Source organism: Capra hircus, chromosome 16, assembly GCF_001704415.2.
Source record: "Capra hircus breed San Clemente chromosome 16, ASM170441v1, whole genome shotgun sequence".
NCBI lineage: Eukaryota > Metazoa > Chordata > Mammalia > Artiodactyla > Bovidae > Capra > Capra hircus.
The window spans coordinates 62,023,202-62,045,192 of NC_030823.1; the positions used below are offsets into that span (position 1 = coordinate 62,023,202).

The 21,991-nt window shown below is 41.7% G+C and overlaps 1 long non-coding RNA gene across 11 annotated transcripts in view; it reads right to left on the reverse strand.

Annotated features, from left to right (window-relative positions):
* Positions 1-21,991, reverse strand: part of LOC106503003 — a 66,702-nt gene that overhangs the window by 15,039 nt on the left and 29,672 nt on the right. For 4 of the 11 annotated variants that reach the window (XR_001919328.1, XR_001919320.1, XR_001919325.1 and 1 more), the window contains 3 exons: positions 20,192-20,294; positions 13,300-13,450; positions 11,603-11,761 (listed from right to left, as the gene is read on the reverse strand). This is a non-coding gene — a long non-coding RNA (uncharacterized LOC106503003). Of the gene's footprint in view, positions 1-11,602; positions 11,762-13,299; positions 13,451-15,792; positions 15,896-18,087; positions 18,131-19,349; positions 19,951-20,191; positions 20,295-21,991 lie in introns of those variants that run through there. The other 7 variants (XR_001919323.1, XR_001919322.1, XR_001919324.1 and 4 more) reach the window with 7 other exon arrangements.

Genomic DNA, 21,991 nt, shown 5'->3' on the forward strand with positions numbered 1-21,991 from the left:
AGACCCAGGCTGAAAGTGAAGGGCTGGAAAAAGATATTCCATGCAAATAGAGACCAAAAGAAAGCAGGAGTAGCAATACTCATATCAGATATAATAGACTTTAAAACAAAGGCTGTGAAAAGAGACAAAGAAGGACACTACATAACGATCAAAGGATCAATCCAAGAAGAAGATATAACAATTATAAATATATATGCACCCAACATAGGAGCACCACAATATGTAAGACAAATGCTAACAAGTATGAAAGGGGAAATTTACAATAACACAATAATAGTGGGAGACTTTAATACCCCACTCACACCTATGGATAGATCAACTAAACAGAAAATTAACAAGGAAACACAAACTTTAAATGATACAATAAACCAGTTAGACCTAATTGATATCTATAGGATATTTCACCCCAAAACAATGAATTTCACCTTTTTCTCAAGCTCACACGGAACCTTCTCCAGGATAGATCACATCCTGGCCCATAAATCTAGCCTTGGTAAATTCAAAAAAATTGAAATCATTCCAAGCATCTTTTCTGACCACAATGCAGTAAGATTAGATCTCAATTACAGGAGAAAAACTGTTAAAAGTTCCAACATATGGAGGCTGCACAACACGCTGCTGAATAACCAACAAATCACAGAAGAAATCAAAAAGGAAATCAAAATATGCATAGGAACAAATGAAAATGAAAACACAACAACCCAAAACCTGTGGGACACTGTAAAAGCAATGCTAAGGGGAAAGCTCATAGCAATACAGGCATACCTCAAGAAACAAGAAAAAGTCAAATAAATAACCTAACTCTACACCTAAAGCAACTAGAAAAGGAAGAAATGAAGAACCCCAGGGTTAGTAGAAGGAAAGAAATCTTAAAAATTAGGGCAGAAATAAATGCAAACGAAACAAAAGAGCAAAATCCATAGCAAAAATCAACAAAGCCAAAAGTTGGTTCTTTGAAAGGATAAATAAAATTGACAAACCATTAGCCAGACTCATCAAGAAACAAAGGGAGAAAAATCAAATCAATAAAATTAGAAATGGAAATAGAGAGATCACAACAGACAACACAGAAATACAAAGGATCATAAGAGACTACTATCAGCAATTATATGCCAATAAAATGGTCAACGTGGAAGAAATCACAAATTCTTAGAAAAGTACAGCTTTCCAAAACTGAACCAGGAAGAAATAGAAAATCTTAACAGACCCATCACAAGCACAGAAATTGAAACTGTATTCAGAAATCTTCCAGCAAACAAAGCCCATGTCCAGACGGCTTCACAGCTGAATTCTACCAAAAATTTAGAGAAGAACTAACACCTATCCTACTCAAACTCTTCCAGAAAATTGCAGAGGAAGGTAAACTTCCAAACTCATTCTATGAGGCCACCATCACCCTAATACCAAAAGATGCCACAAAAAAGAAAACTACAGGCTGACATCACTGATAAACATAGATGCAAAAATCCTTAACAAAATTCTAGCAATCAGAATCCAACAACACATTAAAAAGATCATACACCATGACCAAGTGTGCTTTATCCCACGGATGCAAGGATTCTTCAATATCTGCAAATCAATCAATGTAATACACCACATTAACAAATTGAAAAATAAAAACCATATGATTATCTCAATAGATGCAGATAAAGCTTTTGACAAAATTCAACATCCATTTATGATAAAAACTCTCCAGAAAGCAGGAATAGAAGGAACATTCCTCAACATAATAAAAGCTATATATGACAAATCCACAGCAAACATTATCCTCAATGGTAAATAATTGAAAGCATTTCCCCTAAAGTCAGGAACAAGACAAGGGTGCCCACTTTCACCACTACTATTCAACATAGTTTTGGAGGTTTTGGCCATAGCAATCAGAGCAGAAAAAGAAATAAAAGGAATCCAAATTGGAAAAGAAGAAGTAAAACTCTCACTGTTTGCAGATGACATGATCCTCTACATAGAAAACCCTAAAGAATCCACCAGAAAATTACTAGAGCTAATCAATGAATATAGTAAAGTTGCAGGGTATAAAATCAACACACAGAAATCCCTTGCATTCCTATACACTAATAATGAGAAAATAGAAAGAGAAATTAAGGAAACAATTCCATTCACCATTGCAATGAAAAGAATAAAATACTTAGGAATATATCTACCTAAAGAAACTAAAGACTTATATATAGAAAACTATGAAACACTGGTGAAAGAAATCAAAGAGGACACTAATAGATGGAGAAATATACCATGTTCATGGATTGGAAGAATCAATATAGTGAAAATGAGTATACTACACAAAGCAATCTATAGATTCAGTGCAATGCCTATCAAGCTACCAATGGTATTTTTCACAGAGCTAGAACAAATAATTTCACAATTTGTATGGAAATACAAAAAACCTTGAATAGCCAAAGCAATCTTGAAAAAGAAGAATGGAACTGGAGGAATCAACCTGCCTGACTTCAGGCTCTACTACAAAGCCACAGTCATCAAGACAGTATGGTGCTGGCACAAACACAGAAATATAGATCAATGGAATAAAATAGTAAGCCCAGGGATAAATCCACACAGCTATGGACACCTTATCTTTGACAAAGGAGACAAGAATATACAATGGATTAAAGACAATCTCTTTAACAAGTGGTGCTGGGAAAACTGGTCAACCACTTGTAAAAGAATGAAACTGGAACACTTTCTAACACCATACACACAAATAAACTCAAAAGTAAAAAGAATATATATAAATAATAAAAAAAAAATAAACTCAAAATGGACTAAAGATCTAAACGTAAGACCAGAAACTATAAAACGCCTAGAGGAGAACCTAGGCAAAACACTCTCCGACATACATCACAGCAGGATCCTCTATGACCCACCTCCCAGAATATTGGAAGTAAAAGCAAAAATAAACAAATGGGACCTAATTAAACTTAAAAGCTTCTGCACAACAAAGGAAACTATAAGCAAGGTGAAAAGACAGCCTTAAGAATGAGAGAAAATAATAGCAAATGAAGCAACTGATGAACAACTAATCTCAAAAATATGCAAGCAACTCCTGCAGCTCAATTCCAGAAAAATAAACGACCCAATCAAAAAATGGGCCAAAGAACTAAACAGACATTTCTCCAAAGAAGACATACAGATGGCTAACAAACACATGAAAAATGCTCAACACCACTCATTATCAGAGAAATGCAAATCAAAACCACAATGAGGTACCACTTCACACCAGTCAGAATGTCTGTGATCCAAAAGTCTACAAGCAACAAATGCTGGAGAGGGTGTGGAGAAAAGGGAACCCTCTTGCACTGTTGGTGGGAATGCAAACTAGTACAGCCATTATGGAGAACACTGTGGAGATTCCTTAAAAACCTGGAAATAGAACTGCCTTATGAGCCAGCAATCCCACTGCTGGGCATACACACTGAGGAAACCAGAATTGAAAGAGACACATGTACCCCAATGTTCATCACAGCACTGTTTATAATAGCCAGGACATGGAAGCAACCTAGATGTCCCATTCATCAGCAGATGAATGGATAAGAAAGCTGTGGTACATATATACAATGGAGTATTACTCAGCCATTAAAAGGAATACATTTGAATCAGTTCTAATGAGGTGGATGAAACTGGAGCCTATTATACAGAGTGAAGTAAGTCAGAAAGAAAAATACCAATACAGTATACTAACACATATATATGGAATTTAGAAAGATGGTAATGATAACCCTGTATGCGAGACAGCAAAAGAGACACAGATGTATAGAACAGTCTTTTGGACTCTGTGGGAGAGGGAGAGGGTGGGATGATTTGGGAGAGTGGCATTGAAACATGTATAATATCATATATGAAACAAATCTCCAGTCCAGGTTCGATGCATGATACTGGATGCTTGGGGCTGGTGCACTGGGATGACCCAGAGGGATGGTACGGGGAGGGAGAAGGGAAGGGGGTTCAGGATGGGGAACACGTGTATACCTGTGGCAGATTCATGTTGATGTATGGCAAAACCAATACAATATTGTAAAGTAATTAACCTCCAATTAAAATAAATTTTATATTAAAAAAGAAGGGGAAAAAAAGAATTTTTCAGTGTTTAATGGGATGCAAAGCAAGAGAAGCCAATTAGACATGGAAAATAAAAGGAGAACCTGGAATTCGGAACATCACCAAGCCATGGAGAAGAGAACTCTGAAAGTTTCTCTTGTGCAGGAGAGGAAGGTCAATAGAACAAAAATGAACAGAGCAAAAAATCCTCATATAATGGTTTCCTACCAGACCCACTTGGAATTCTGTGAAACACTAAGTGTCACCACAGAGAGTTATGAAAATCAGTCTGTCTGTTTCCATAGCTCAGTGCCCAGGATTGGTAATTTAAAAAGCAGAGGTATTCTTCAGGACAGATCCTTGGTTTTGGATGAGCACCAAAAGAAAGCTGCTGGGTTTGCCAAAAAAAAAAAAAAAAAAAGGTAGTCATTGATGAGCTGGACAGGGGCAGTTTCCATAGAGTAGTAGGTACAGAAGGCAAATTCCCGTGGGCTAAGAGTCAGTGAATCTAGAAAAATGAGGGCAAGGAGTATAGCGTGGACTTTCAAGAAGTGATAGGTTTAGAACTCTTGGTGGTTTGCTTTTTTTTGTTTGTTTTTTCATCTCAAAAAAAACAATTGTCTGTCCTGGAAAACCTCTCTGCTTTCCAATTTACTAATTCTGGGCACTGTGTTCTGGAAACAGACCAAGTGACTTTTATAACTCTCCTAGGTGGCATTTATCCTTTCACAGAATTCCTGGTGGGCCTTGTGGAAACCCATTATTTGAGGGATTTTGACTTTTGCCTCAAAAAATATTTCTAGGTAAACTCAATGAAAGGGATTAAAAAGTCTTGTTGTGAGGGCATCCCTTACAAAGATAGGTTCTTGTAAAGGACTCAGCCACGAGTCCATGCACAGTCAGCCCTCCATTTTCTCCAGTTTATGGCATGGTCCCAGGAAAGGAGGAAAGGAGGGCAGCTCTTCTCTTAAATTTCACTTCTAACCCAAGGCCTGTTTTTCACTTTAGTCTGAGATCAAAAAAGAGCATAGAATATAGGATAGTAAAAGACTAGGCCCCTGGAGAGCTGCTACCTAGTTTCACTTCTACTTCTTATCCACAGATCTTACCAAAAGGAGACAGTTGTCCCTTTTCTATATTTTTAATTTTTAAAATATATTTTGGTCGCACTGGGTCTTTGTTGCTGCATGGGGGCTTTCTCTAGTTGCAGCAAGCTGGCTTCTCTTGTGGTGAGCAGGCTCTAGAGGGCACAGCTTCCATAATTGCAATGAGCACCAGCTTCCCTAGAGTCTGAAAGTGCTTCATGAAGCTCTTTGCAATCCCCAAGACTAGGTTAGACTTCCTACTTTAGACTGTATGTCCCTTTCCTAGCATCTCCATCCCAAAGCTTGCTTCAGGTCAGTCTTTCCTCCTAGAATATTAGGTATCCATCAGGGCAGAGAACTGTATTTCCCTGGTGAATAGTGATGTCAAGCATCTTTTCACATGCTTACAGCCATGCTTATAGCTGCTGCTGCTGCTAAGTCGCTTCAGTCGTGTCCGACTCTGTGCGACCCCATAGGCAGCAGCCCACCAGGCTCCCCCATCCCTGGGATTCTCCAGGCAAGAACACTGAAGTGGGTTGCCATTTCCTTCTCCAATGAAAGAAAGTGAAAAGTGAAAGTGAATTTGCTTAGTTGTGTCCAACTTTTAGTGACCCCATGAACTGCAGCCTACCAGGCTCCTCCGTACATGGGATTTTCCAGGCAAGAGTAGTGGAGTGGGATGCCAGTGCCTTCTCCATATACAACTTCTAGAATAAGACATATAATTTGTCATGACCTTGAGACAGGCAAAGACTTCTCAAATAGGAAACACAGAAGATTATCCCTAGAGGAAAAGAGTGATAATGCAGACTCCCTTAAAATTTAAATATTCTGTTCATCAAAGGACATTATTAAAAGCATGGAAAAGCAAGTTACTGAATGAGAAAATATATTTGCAATCATAGCCAAAATTCTTAAAGAACTCTTGGCAATCAGTAAGAAAAAAAAAAAAAAAACATGCCTCAAGCAAAAGTGAGCAAAAGACATGAATTAAACCTTTATTGTGAAATATCCAGAGTCATGTATGGATGTGAGAGTTGGACAGTAAAATAGGGTGAGCACCGAAGAACTGATGCCTTTGAACTGTGCTGCTGAAGAAGACTCTTGAGAGTCCCTTGGATTGCAAGGAGATCAAACCAGTCAATCCTACAGGAAATCAACCCTGAATATTCATTGGAAGGACTGATGCTGAAGCTCAAATACTTTGACCACCTGATGTAAAGAGCGAACTCATTGGAAAGACCCTGATGCTGGGAAAGACTGAAGGCAGGAGGAGAAGGGGATAACAGAGGATGAGATGGTTGGATGGCATCACTGACTCAATGGACAAGAATTTGAGCAAACTCCAGGAAATGATGAAGGACAGGGAAGCCTGGCATGCTGCAGTCCATGGGGTCACAAAGAGTCGGACATAACTGAGCAACTGAACAACAACTGTGAAATGTCACAAGCATTAAAATATTTTTGACTGTACTTTTTCTTTTGTATAATTATGGTCTTTAATAAAGGCTGTTCATTCAGTGCAGTCTCATTATTTTATATTTTTTTCATGATCTTTTACATTAGAAAAATCACATCAGAATGTAAACAATTCTTTTGTGCCATATTGGTTTTAAAAATTTGATCACAATGATTACTTCATCTGGTCCAGTTTCTTACCTACCCTGAGCCCTTATCTGGTGAATGATCTCCCAGATGTCAACAAAAACATGGAAAAGAATGAATGCCCCTCTGCCTTACAGGATCAGATTCAGAAAAAGCTCACGTTCAGATAAAGCACTCCAAGCCTTTGGGCCTTTAAGGAACGTGTACAATCTCACCCTTTTCATCTCTCCTGGTATTGTTTTCCCTAAACTATACACAAACTCCCTTTCTCCCCATACCACCACCACTATCACGACATTCTTTGAAAATCTTCAGAGTGCCAGGAATGGTCAGAGAAGTCAGTAAAAGCAGGAAGCCATCTCTGCAAGGAGGGAGGTGGATGGGGAGAAAGACTAGGGTAGGCACCAAAGTTCTCTTATCTACAGAAATAACATCTCTGCAGTCCCTTGGGGCTGGACTACAGCCAGAGTTAGGAAATCTCTATAAATAAATGCAAATATCTTTTTCCTCTTTTTTCTTCTCATCTTACTCAATTAAAAAAATATATTGAATTGAGAACCTGAAGTGACAGACACAACACTGAAAACAGGAGAAAGATACAAAACCCAAATATCCACTGAACACCTACCAGATGCTAAGGTGTATACTAGATATTAAACAAATCTTTGCCCTCAAGTCACTTATAGTCTAGTATGGATGAACAATAATAACAGCTAGAATAACAGTGACATTTATTTAGTGCTTACACTATACAAATAATTTTAATATATGTTTTGATATATATAATCATATATTTGGTGGTGGTGGTTTAGTTGCTAAGTCGTGTCTGACTCTTGTGACCCTATGCACTGTAGCCTGCCAGGCTCTTCTGTCCATGAGATTCTCCAGGCAAGAATACTAGAGTGGATTACCATTTCCTTCTCCAAATCATCAATTTAACATAAAACAAATACTCTGATGTATAATATATTTAACATATGTTATAATACATTTTCATGTTTTAAATATCATAAATCTTCAGAGCACATTTATGAGAAATGTCATTTTTCATTCCCTTTTATAGATGAGTAAACTGAGGTATCAAAGCATTAAATAACTTGCATAAGGTCAAGTAAGTGGTTAGGAAGAAGCCAGGCTAGGAGTTGAATCTAACACAATTAGGAGGCAGTAATAACAAATGCATGCATTATAAAGTACACTGGGAATACAAAAGAGGAGCAGTTAAACTAGCTAGGGGAAGTCAGGCAAGGCTTCAAAGAAGAAGTGATATGTACACCATCCTGAAGGTGTAAGGTTAGGAAGGTAGGTGAGGGAAAAGCATTCAGGAAGAATTATAGCACCTGGGAAGATACAGAAGTATGGGACAGCAGACTTGCAGTGTGGCTGAGTCACAGGTGGAAACAGAGCTAAAGGGGGTGGGCAGAACCCTCACCAGGAAGGGTTTGTGTGTCAGCAAAGGCAGTGGCAAATAGATGGGGAAACAGTGGCTGACTTTATTTTTCTGGGCTCCAAAATCACTGCAAATGGTGATTGTAGCCATGAAATTAAAAGATGCTTACTCCTTGAAAGGAAAGTTATGACCAACCTAGACAGCATATTGAAAAGCAGAGACATTACTTTGTCCACAAAGGTCCATCTAGTCAAGGCTATGGTTTTTCCAGTAGTCATGTATGGATGTGAGAGTTGGACTATAAAGAAAGCTGAGTGCAGAAGAATTTGTGCTTTTGAACTGTCGTGTTGGAGAAGACTCTTGAGAGTCTCTTGGACTGCAAAGAGATCCAACCAGTCCATCCTAAAGGAAATCAGTCCTGAATATTCATTGGTAAGACTGATGCTGAGGCTGAAACTCCAATACTTTGGCCACCTGATGCAAAGATCTGACTCATTTGAAAAGACTCTGATGCTGGGAAGGATTGAGGGCAGAAGGAAAAGGGGTCAACAGAAGATGAGATGGTTGGATGGCATCACCCACTCAATGGACATGGGTTTGGGTGGACTCCGGGAGTTGGTGATGGACAGGGAGGCCTGGCGTGCTGCTTTTCATGGGGTCACAAAGAGTTGGACATGACTGAGCAACTAAACTGAACTGAAAGGCAGTGAGAGTCCATAAGAGGATTTTAACTAAGGAACATACAAGGTTAAATTTGGATGGTATTGAAGATGATTTTCTGAGAATGAAAGAATTATAGCCATTGCCAGGACTGCGGGTTAGGAGGGCATGGGAAACCAAGGGGAAGAACTATTATAAAGGGAAGATTTTTGTTTTAAATTTAATTATTTTTGCTTCTCTGGATCTTAGTTGTGACATGCAGGATCTTTGATCTTTAGTTTCATCATGTGGGATCTAGTCCTCTGACCAGGGCTCGAACCTGGGCCCTCTCCATTGGGAGGATGGAGTCTTAGCCACTGGACCACCAGCGAAGACCCTAACCACGTAGAATCTTTTGACTTTGTTCAGAACTGTACACCCAGTGGCGTGGACTCCCTAGAGCAAACAAGACCCAGCCCACCACCAGTTGTGGCTAAGATATCTTTGTCCTAGTTCCTGATCCTGCAAACAGCCATATCCCATCCTTGCCTCAACCCATCATTTCCAGCTCCTTCATCCTGCACTGCATTATAAGCTCCATGAGGTACAGGCATTTTAGCATCATGCATATGCAGAAGGATATCTGATCAAGAGCCTAGGCTTTGGAGTCAAAGAATCCTGGGTGTGAATTTCAGCTGAACTATATCAGATATGAACTATATCTTGGCTTCACTGCTGTAGTGTGTGAATAATAACATAGGGCAGATTAAGCGCTAGTGGCCTTGTAGGTAAAGTGTGCCTTATTAATTGTAGCTTTTATTGTTGTTATTATTATTCAGATCCCTTATCATCTGGCCCCTATGTACTACTACAAGTTAACCTCCTGCTAAATATCCCCTTGCTTTGTATTTTATGCTCCATCAATATCACACTGCTTGACATACTATTTGATTTTACATGCTGTGTGCTGTGCTAAGTTGCTTCAGTTGTGTGACCCCATGAACTCTACCCACCAGGCTCCTCTGTCCATGGGATTTTCCAGGCAAGAATACTGGAGTGGATTACCATGCCCTCCTCCAGGGGATCTTCCCAAAGCAGGGATCGAAGCCGGGACTCCTGCATTGCAGGCAGATTCTTTACCATCTAAGCCTCCAGGGAAGCCCAAGGTTTCACATAATCATGCCTTTTACATACTATTTTCAATACCTAAAATAACTTATCTCTCTTTTCTGTCATGGGAATTCCATTTCCATCTGTCTTTCAAAATCCATCTCACGTGTCATCTCCTCAAGGAAGCCTTTCCTCATATTCCACCTCCAAGTCAGTCCCTCCACTGTGCTTTGTCTGTGTCTTACATCTTAGGAGTGCTTCTATTCTTGCATTTATCCCTCTGATGATGTCGTACAGCATACTTCTCTGATTGCTTACCTGTCTGCCAGTGCTCAGTTGTGTCATATTTATCTCTGTACCCTTCAGGTACAGGGCTCAGTGTCTCGGGTCTAGTAAGGAAGAGATTTATCCACTGAATGAATGTTATGTCAGGGAGCATAAGTCTAGATAGTTCATGGGTTTTTGGTAATGCTAGTCCCCAAGATAAGGATAAAAGTAGAATAACTGGCTTAAGGGTTAAGTTTATCCAGTAAAGTTCTAGCAGAGAATTTATGACATGAGTCTACATGTGAGATGAGTGATAAGGGCCTGATAGAGTTTTGAGAGCCCAATCCCTGTCTATATGATAGCTGAAGCTGTGGTTTTGGTTAATGATGCCCAAGAACTATGAATAAAGTGAGAAAAGGAGAAGGCTGAGGACTCCTGAGGACTCCTTTTCATTTCAGAAGTCAGCCACGGGATTTCCTTGGTGGTCCAGTGTAAGACTCTGTACTCTCCCAACCTGGGCAGGGGCCCAGGTTCAGTCCCTGGTCAGGAAGCTAGATTCCACATGGCACAACTAAAGAAACCACATGACTTAGATCGAAGATCCTCTCTGCCTAAACGAAGACCCAGTGCAGCCAAATAAATAAGGAAATGTTTTTTTTCTGTCAACCAAATTAGGTAAAAAAGATTAAAAGATGAGCAGGCGGAAATGGAGAAGGAGAACCAATGAGAAGATGTGTCACAAAAAACTAAAGGAAGGCAGGATCTCAGGAGATGCCAGTACTCCGCAGATGCGAGTAGATGCAGATTTGGCAAAAAGGAGGTCTTTGGGAAATTCAGTGGAAACAACTTCAGCAAATATCAGAGGGATGGAGTGGTTGATATTGCAGATTACTAGGGAAAAGGGAAAAGCTAGACAGCATATTAAAAAGCAAAGACATTGCTTTGCTGACAAAGGTTCATCTAGCCAAAGCTTTGGTTTTTCCAGTAGTCATGTACAGATGTGAGTTTTGGACCATAAAGAAGGGTGAGCCCTGAAAAATTGATGCTTTTGAATTGTGTTGCTGGAGAAGAATCTTGAGAGTCCCTTGGACTGCATGGAAATCAAACCAGTCAATCCTAAAGGAAATCAACCCTGAATATTCATTGGAAGGATTGATGCTGAAGCTGAAACTCTAACACTTTGGCCACCTGATGCAAAGAGCCGACTCATTGGAAAAGACCCTGATGCTGGGAAAGATTAAAAGCGAAAGGAGAAGAGAACAGCAGAGGATGAGATAGTTAGATAGAATCACCAACTCAATAGACATGAGTTTGAGCAAACTCTGGAATATAGTGTAGGACAGGGAAGCCTGACATGCTGCAGTACATGGCGTTGCAAAGAGTAGGACACAACTAAGCGACTGAACAACAGCAACAGGGAGAAGGGATAAAAGGAAGATGTGGAAGATCCACCTACCTGATCATTCAGATGAAGCATTTTATTACTTTCTTAAAGGTCTTAAGGTAGTATTTGTGATTTCTTCAAGAACAGTCAACAACTCCAAAAGTCCTATCATAGTGCTGGCAAAGGCCTAACACACAGTAGGCACTCGTTATTTGTGGAGTGAATTAATAACTGGAATTGAAAGAAAGTAAAGACAAAGTTGTTTTAGTCTAACTCCACCTTGCCTGGGGCCTTTTTCAGCTTTTTTATTCCCAAAACAAGGCAGTTCCTGGCTCTATCTCATTCTTTCCCACCTTCTCCCTTGGCTGCAGACTTCAAAGCTTTTTTAACTTTCCATACTTCAGTAAATGTTGTTGCATTGAATTGTTGCACAGACACTCCAGGATTAATCAGATAAACCTAGCCAATCAGTTAGCTAAGAGTTTTTACTCCTCCCTAGCTTGAAATTTTAATCCTCTTTTGTCTCCAGAAGCCCTTGAAAGGAGAGCTGGAAAAAATCACCAGGGCTTTTGCTATGCCTATAATTATTTCCCTTCCCCCAAGCCACTGTGACTCTCCAAATTCTGCAACTCCCCCCACCATAGAAGCAGAAGGATGTATTTTTGAGGTGGGCCAATGAACTTTTATGCAGAGTACATCATGCAAAATGCTGGGCTGGATGAAGCACAAGCTGGAATCAAGATTGCAGGGAGAAATATAAATAACCTCAGATACACAGATGATACCACCCTTATGGCAGAAAGTGAAGAAGAACTAAAGAGCCTCTTGATGAAAGTGAAAGAGGAGAGTGAAAAAGATGACTTAAAACTCAACATTCAAAAAACTAAGATCATGGCATCTGGTCCCTTCACTTCATGGCAAATAGATGGGGAAACAATGGAAACAGTGACAGACTTTATTTTCTTGGGCTCCAAAATCACTGCAGATGGTGATTGCAGCCATGAATTAATTTCAGCCATGAAATTAATTGCTCCTTGGAAAATTGCTCCTTGGGAAAAAGGCTATGGCCAACCTAGGCAGCATATTAAAAGGCAGAGACATTACTTGCTACAAAGGTCCATCTAGTCAAGTCTATGGTTTTTTCTATAGTCATGTATGGATGTGAGAGTTGGACTATAAGGAAAGCTGAGCACTGAAGAATCAATGCTTTTGAACTGTGGTGTTGGAGAAGACTCTTTAGAGTCCCTTGGACTGCAAGGAGTTCAAACCAGTCAATCCTAAAGGAAACCAGTCCTGAATATTCATTGGAAGGACTGCTGCTGAAGCTGAAGCTCCAATACTTTGGCCACCTGATGTGAAGAACTGACTTATTGGGAAAAAATCTAATGCTGGGAAAGATAGAAGGCAGGAGGAAAAGGGGACGACAGAGGATGAGATGGTTGGATGGCATCACCAACTCGATGGACATGAGTCTAAGCAAACTGGTAGATGGTGAAGGACAGGAAAGCCTGGTGTGCTACAGTCCATGAGGTTGCAAAGAGTTGGACACAACTGAGAGACTGAACTGAACTGAATGAATGAGGAGACTTCTCTGCCAGGCCCTTGGTTTGCATGGCAGGAGAGAGTGCCCCGGGACTCGCTGAGACCAGGTTTCGGTGACCTTCTACCTTGTTACCTTAATTTATTGCTTCATCAAGGTGATCCTGGGAGAATTGCTTGTGTCACCTCCTAGGCCTAAGGGAAGATCTCTGGCTGCTGAAGCCACTCACCCCATCTAGCCACCATCCTGGGTTACCCTCTTGCTCCCCCATCCCAGTTTGCCTTCCTTGGCTTGCTGTTGGGGCCTAAAATGGCTCAGGAGATTTCTTCTGTTGATGGTGGTGGTGTTGGTGTTGAGCTTTGTTTTGGCTTTCTCCTAATCTGGAACAGATGGAATGAGGAAAATGAAAAACATTTGACTTATCTTTGGTAAACTTCAAAGACAGAGTAGAAGCAAATAAACAACCATTCAGTAAACAAGAATGTAATGAACATTGAGGAATGCTTTGAAGATCCAAATTAGTCCTGGCCAATAGAAATATAATGTGAGTCATGAATGCTATGAAAAAAATTTTAGTAGCCACATTAAAAAAATTTTTTTAAATAGCTATGTTAATGTTTATAAAATGTTATTTTTATAACATGTTATTTAACCTAGTATAGGTGGCACTAGTGGTAAAGAACCTGCCTGCCAGTACAGGAGATATAAGAGACACAGGTTCAGTCCCTGGGTCGGAAAGATCCCCTGGAAGAGGGCACAGCAATCCACTCCAGTATTCTTGCCTGAAGAATCCCATGGACAGAGAAGCCTGACAGGCTACAGTCCGGGGTCACACAGAGTCGGACACGACTCACGTGACTTAGCAGCAGCCATGGTGGCTCAGTAGGTAAAAAAAAATCCGGCTGCAATGCACATAGAGAATTAACTAGAAATTAGCAAGACTGGACTTCCCAGGCTCTCCAGTGGTTAAGACTCTATGCTTCCAATGCAGGGGGCACAGATTCAGTCTCTGGCCAGGAAAGTAAGATCCCACATGCTACCCAGTGCAGCCAAAATAATTTTTAAAATTCTCTAAAAGTTGAGAAATTAGCAAGAGAGCTTCACAAAAACTAGTTGGAGGAGGTAATCTGGTTGACTTGGTGAGAGACAGCAGAGGCTCAGTTAGGGTGATGGCAGTGAGGGTTAATAGAGAGAAGTGACTTCAGGACAAACTTTGAAGGTGGGACTGCCTGAGTTGCTAATAGACTGGTGATGAGTGGTGAGAAGGAAAGAAAAATCAAGAATGTCTCCTTTGACTGTCTTGAGCACATGACTTCCTTCCCCTACACATCCCTAGCTCCGCCCTCTGTAACCCACATCCCCCAAATTTCCCAAGTCTATAAGACTTCAGCCAGAAAACCAGCTTCCCTGGGTGTTGAACAGGAACCTGTCTCCAGAGTTTCAAGCCAGCATATGCATCCTGCTTCTCTGTCGTACTGTGCTCTTCACTCCTGAAATCTTCCAGGAATTCCCGAGTTCCCATGTCAGGACTGCCTTCCTGAGTGGAGTGTGTCTATGCATTGGGACCAGTGAGGTGCTGAGAAGGCAGCTCCATTCAGGTCACTTAGTACTGAACAGGTGAACTAGCCTAAAGTGGCATGTGAACTTATCCTACCAATTGGAGGAAAGGTAGAGATTTCTTCTAGGGGTGAATGTCAACCAACAATGCATTCAAAATAAGGAGTCAGAAAGGCAAGCCTATGAGTACCACTGTGAGGAACAGCTGCAATAACAAAAGGTGCTGGTCTAGCTTAAGACATAAATAAGATCCTAAGGAAAGAATTTCCTAACAGCACTTCCTTATTTACTCCAGGCAAATGTTGAGCCTTAGTCCACTTGATAGGGAATTCACAGAAGCACAGAAGCATTTAAATCGTGTTGTGGCTTGAAAACTAAGGGAGGGTGTTGCTGTGTGTGTGTGTGGGGGGGGGTGGGTCAAGGGGATGAGGGGTGTTTACAGCAAGCTGAGAAAATAGGCAGAACAGACAAAAAGAGGGCAAGCTGGATGACAGCAAGTGCCTGAGCCCTGCCCTTGTTCCCTGCCACCTGGGGCAAGACTAGCAGGAGGCATGCCAAGGAGCAGCTACACCAAAAGCAAACGAGTAGCATTTGTGCTGCCCAGAAATAAGTACCCCCAACAGATGGCATTTCCCAGGAGAAATGAATTGGAGGCATAATGGATAATGAGCCTGACCTTAAATCCTGGAACTGGCTGAGTCACAATAGCAATGAAAAAGAGAGTCCCTGTTCAGTTTATCTTTCAGGCTCCCCCTCCGCCAGCCCATAGTCCACACACATACAAACCTTTCAGGATCTCCCTGCCACCCCACCCCACCACCACACACACACACACACACACACACACACACACACACACACACACACATGCACACACGCACACACACACACACACCCCCCAGTCCAAGAACCAGTGCTGCATGGATTTAAGAGATGGGAGGACACAGTACATAATTATTTCAGTCTGCTCCATGACACCTTCTTAGCAATGGGCATAAATCCTAGGCCTGGTTCTCCAGAAATAGCCAGTAGCTCCTTGGGCAGGAAGCCTGACTTTCTCTCTAGTTCAGGTATATTTTCTTTTCTGACACTCTCTCGTGCTTTCACTAGAGGATTAAGGAGGGTGATTTCCAAGGCTAGTAATACCATGACTTGATGCCCATACCCAGAGAGACTCTCAGGAAGAGGGACTGTCACTTCTGCACCAGATCCAAGATATGAATGGATGGCAGGGAGACATGGAGTGGAGAATGGAGACGGGAGGAAAGCTAAAGGAAGAGAGAAACCATCAATGGAGTTCAAACCAATTCTCACCCTTTTTGGACAACCAGCAGGATTTCCCATCCTGACCTGGTAACTTGAATTGTACATCATTAATCTTTTCTTACTCACCCTCCAAGTGATGGATATCCATGCCCTTCCCCAGCCTCTTTTTAAATTTTCATTTACTTGTGTTTTCAAACTGTAACAACCATGCACTTCACTTTCATTGAGCGTCTGTTTTTCTTTAAAACAGAACTGGCCTTTCAGTTGGTGGTGTGACGCTGTTCCTAGAATTAGTAAGGACTAAACATTCTAATCAACTGAGCCACACTGCATTCCGATAATAATTGTGTGCACATGCATGTGTAATCTCAGCAAGGCCTTTGGATCTAATCTAGTGCCTGGAGAGCAGAAACTCAGAAATCAGGTGTCCTAGAGTCAGACTGCAGCTTTGCCATTGAGTTATGTCACTTTCAACAGGTGATTCCTTCTTTCCACTGCCAACCCCCAAAGCTGAATTTAGGGAAACACCAAATCAAAAATAGCAACAATTCTATGAGCTTGTCTGGGATTGGAAATGGAGGCAGGGCAGGGGATGGGGGTGGGGTGGGAACTGACACACTTGCATATTTTTTTTTTCTTTTTGGCTACACTGCACAGCACGAGGAATTTCCCTGACCAGGAGAGCACCCGTGCCACCTGCAGCGGAAACCCAAAGTGTTAACCACTGGACCACCAGGGAAGTCCAGCTCACTTGCATTATTAAACCATAGAGGTGCACCTATGAAAAACCCACTCAGCAGGTGCACATAAAGGCTGATCTGAGATAAAAATTCTGAACAATATCCTTATTATGAGAATCCACAGATTTTAAACATTCACCCATGCTTCTTGGTGGTTTGTCTTTCTGGGGCTTTCAGATCATTTGCTGTTGCACAAGCAGCAGTTGTAATCAACAGGGAGATTCTGCAAGGGGAAAGTGAATTGCTGATCCTGGCCAAACAGACTTGCCTTTCATTTCTAGAGATCTGGAATTATGCTGCCTGCCTCAGGGGCAGAGAGGACTGAAGGGTTAATCTAATCGGCCTGACTGCACAAGACAACCCTGTTTACATGGAACAGGGTCAGGAGACTTAGGGACTTAACTACATACCTTCAAATTGCAACTGAGAAGTTAAACTGAGTCTGTTTCCACTGGGGTTTGGCTTTCTTAGCAGAGGAAAACTGCATATTTGAGTCCAGAGAGGAAGGCAAAGTCTAGCTGGACCAGTAGTTCTGAACCTATCTGATGGTATTTCATGTTATTATTTGCTTATTATTTATCATTTGCCCTTCTCACTAGAATGCAGGTGCCGTGAGGTGGGGCTCACGTCTATTGTTCAGTTCAGTTCAGTCACTCAGTCGTGTCCGACTCTTTGTGACCCCATGAATCACAGCACACCAGGCCTCCCTGTCCATCACCATCTCCCGGAGTTCACTCAGACTCATGTCCATCGAGTCAGTGATGCCATCCAGCCATCTCATCCTGAGTTGTCCCCTTCTCCTCCTGCCCCCAATCATTCCCAGCATCAGAGTCTTTTCCAATGAGTCAACTCTTCGCATGAGGTGGCCAAAGTACTGGAGTTTCAGCTTTAGCATCATTCCTTCCAAAGAAATCCCAGGGCTCATCTCCTTCACAATGGACTGGTTGGCTCTCCTTGCAGTCCAAGAGACTCTCAAGAGTCTTCTCCAACACCACACTTCAAAAGCATCAATTCTTCGGCACTCAGCCTTCTTCACAGTCCAACTCTCACATCCATACATGACCACAGGAAAAACCATAGCCTTGACTAGACGGACCTTAGTCGGCAAAGTAATGTCTCTGCTTTTGAATATACTATCTAGGTTGGTCATAACTTTTCTTCCAAGGAGCAAGCATCTTTTAATTTCATGGCTGCAGTCACTATCTGCAGTGATTTTGGAGCCCCCCAAAATAAAGTCTGACACTGTTTCTACTGTTTCCCCATCTATTTCCCATGAAGTGATGGGACCAGATGCCATGATCTTCATTTTCTGAATGTTGAGCTTTAAGCCAACTTTTTCACTCTCCTCTTTCACTTTCATCAAGAGGCTTTTTAGCTCCTCTTCACTTTATGCCATAAGGGTGGTGTCATCTCCATATCTGAGGTTATTGGTATTTCTCCTGGCAATCTTGATTCCAGCTTGTGTTTCTTCCAGTCCAGCGTTTCTCATGATGTACTCTGCATAGAAGTTAAATCAGCAGGGTGACAATATACAGCCTTGACATACACCTTTTCCTATTTGGAACCAGTCTGTTGTTCCATGTCCAGTTCTAACTGTTGCTTCCTGACCTGCATACAGATTTCTCAAGAGGCAGGTTAGGTGGTCTGGTATTCCCATCTCTTTCAGAATTTTCCACAGTTTATTGTGATCCACACAGTCAAAGGCTTTGGCATAGTCAATAAAGCAATATTCTCTGGGCCTATTAGGATATCTCACACACAGTAGGCACTTGAAAAACACTTGCTGAATGAATGATAAATGAATGCATTACTTGACCTTTTTTAAGGTCCTGGATTCCTTTTTTAAAGTTGGATGAAAGTTACAATAACTCTCTCCATTTAAAAAATTGTATATATGTGTGTGGGGGGCGGAGGGTGGTGGTGGGGGCTTCCCAGGTGGCTCTAATGGTAAAGAACCCACCTGCCAGTGCAGAAGATGTAAGAGACTAGGGTTTGATCCCTGAGTCGGTAAGATCCCCTGGAGGAGGACATGGCAGTCTACTCCAGTATCTTCCTTGGAAAATCTCATGGACAGAGGAGCCTGGTAGGCTACAGTCCATGCCGTCACAGAATCGGACATGAATGGTGTGACTTGGCATGGTGCATATATATATATATATATATATATATATATACATATATATATATCCCAGTGCAGAATTCTAGCCTCCAAATGATCACATAAACAAAAGCTCTTTTGTCACTACATTCTCCAGAGGAGCAGTTCTGAAGAGGACCAGGATTAGGACTGGGGTCTCCTGACTCCTGGACACAATGTCTGAACTTGGTCCTCAGATGGCCCAAGGATTCTGGGTCACCTTTGGATATACACCCAATAAAAAAAGACCCTTGGTGATGGGGAAAAAAATAATCCTGAATTTATGACTCTGAAAACTGGAGTTGAAACCCAGCTCTTGCCCCTTACTGGCTATAGTATCATAGCCAAGTAACAGACCTCTCTGGGCCTTGGTTTTCTCATGTGAATTAAGTGGTGCAGCCTAGGCCCAACATTCCATAATATGGGAGTGTGCAGAGTCACTAAGTCATGTCTGACTCTCTGCCACCCCATGGACTGTAGCCCACCAGGCTACTCTGTCCATGGGATTTCCCAGGCAAGAATACTGGAGGGGGTTGCCATTTCCTTCTCCAGGGGATCTTCTTGACCCAGGGATTGAACCTGTGTCTCCCTCATTGGCAGGTGGGTTCTTTACTGCTAAGCTACCAGGGAAGCCCATTCCATAATAGTAACTTGTGAATCAGGCCAGTGAAGCAGCTAGCAGACTTTCTTTGTAGTTCAAGCCATCTGTCTCATGGCAGAGCTCCCTCACTCTGAGAAGACAGAACAATTTATGCTGAAGCAGGAGAAATTTTAAGTAAGACATTGGGAAGAACTCTGAACTATAGAGACTGTGAGACACTGAGTCGGGCACCTGGGTGGAATCTCCCTCTGAAGGCGCCTCGGAATAATGACTGACACTCAGCTCTCCAATGATCTCCTCCGAGTAATGCATGGAAAGGAGTCATCAGGTCAGATTGTCTCCAAAATCCACTCAATCTCTTGATTCTAAGAAGAACCCTAGGCTTACCTTTGCCACAAATATGATCTTAAGTGCAAAATTCCTGGTAATCTGTTCTAATTCTTTGGAACAGGATATTGGTTGTCTTGAGATGTTTTTCTTCTGGTTGGTTCTTAAAGAAGCCTGGTAGAAGGCATCATGGGTTGAGGCCCTACCTGGTGGTCCTTTCCACTTCCTGTCTTGTTTAACCCTGGAATAACCCTGCAAGGCATGTTTTTATAGATTAAAAAAACTGAGACTCAGAGGAAGAAAGCAACTCTCTGTTACATAGCTAGGAAACAGGTCTGTGTGGCTTGGAAATACTTTCTCCAACACTGGGCTGCCAGTGGGGAGGAGCTAAGTGCTGGTGGAGCAACAGCAGTGTTTCCAGGCCTTTAGGCAGTGCCGTGTGCAAAGCGCAGTCCCTCGTTCTGCTCACAGAGGGCCAATGTGCACTCTGTACCTGGAGTCTTCTCTGTTTGGTCTTCCCCTGAGCTCCTATCTCCAAGTCTCTTCCATAAAACAATGGACTTTTAGACACCAGCACATAGTTGGAGTGCGAAACTCTGAAAAAAAGAAGAGGAGGAGAAAATGAACTTGTGAAAAGATGCTCAACCTCATTAGAAATCAGGGAAATGGAAATTGAAATCACAGTGAGAGGGCACTTCACACCCACTACAAAGGCAAAACTTAAAAGTTTGACAATATCCCATGTGCAGTGAGGTTACTAAACACAGGGAATCAGTGTACCAGTGTGGAAGAATAATTGTTATACCACTATGTTGGAAAACAATTGGCCATATCTTAAAATACTGAACAGGCCTTACAACCATTGACTCAGTGATTGTTAAGTAGGATGGTTACATATATTCTTCTGTAACCATTTAATAATGAAAGTGAAAGTGAAGTCGCTCAGTCATGTCCGACTCTTTGCGACCCCATGGACTGTAGCCTACCAGGCTCCTCTGTCCGTGGGATTTTCCAGGCAATAGTACTGGAGTGGATTGCCATTTCCTTCTCCAGGGGATCTTCCTGACCCAGGGATCAAACCCAGGTCTCCTGCATTGTAGACAGACGTTTTACCGTCTGAGCCACCAGGGAATTCCCCATTTAATAATAAAAACATTTAAAAATTAATAAATTCATCTATGATGTACATAGACAGCATTTCCCTGGTGGCTCAATGGTAAAGAATCTATCTCCCAATATAGGAGACACAGGTTCAATCCCTGGGTTGGGGAGATCCCCGGAGGAGGGCATGGCAACCCACTCCAGTATTCTTGCCTGGAGAATCCCATGAACAGAGGAGCCTGGTGGGCTGCAGTCCATGGGTTCACAAAAGACTCAGACCCTACTTAGTAATTAAATAACAACAAAAACATAGATACCAAGAGACTATAGGACTGAAGGGCTTTATAGAAGCCTTGGATGAAGAGGTTCCCAGTAGAAGGGGGTCAGCCATGGAAGAGAGCAGCATGAAGTGGCCCACAGAGAGACTAAACTCACCAACTTTCTCATTCATTATGAATATGGAGGCCAGATAAGACACAGGATGCCCAGTAAATTTGAATTTCAAATAAACAAAGAATAGTCTTTTAGTGTGAAGTCTGTTCCATTGTAATATTTGGGACACACTTATACTAAAAATATGCAAACTAAAAACTTCTCTATCAGAAATTCAAATTTATCATTCTATGTTTTCATTTGCTAAATCTGGCAACCCTAATAATGAACCTCTTATTACTTGTAAGGGAAGTGTCTTTTGACCCATCAATCAAAACCAATTTTTCAGCGTATAAAGAGAATCATTTCATAGCAGTGAGACTTCCTTGCCAATGGGGAGTCGAATAGGACTGTTAAGAGTTTGAAGGGTAAAATCAGGCACACTTGGTTCTGGGCTCTAGCTTGGCCACTTGCTAGATCTAGAGTAAGTTATTCACTCTTTCTGTTTTGACCTCTTGATCTGTATAAGAAAGCACCTGCCTTATTAGGGCTGGTGTGAGTACTGAATGGGGTAGGATACATTGCATATCCTCAACACAGTGCCAGATACAACATTATGCGCCTTCAACTATGTTCCTTTAAAACTAAATACTAGAACAGATCCATAGCGTCTTGGTGGCCAAGACATCATTCTCATTTCTGAGATATTTAGGACAAAATCAGAGACAGGAGTTTCCCCACTCTTCCCCGCCTTCCACCAGCTGACTCATTGTCTGAGAACTATAAGGCAGGAAAAAGGACTAGATGACCTCCAGAGTCC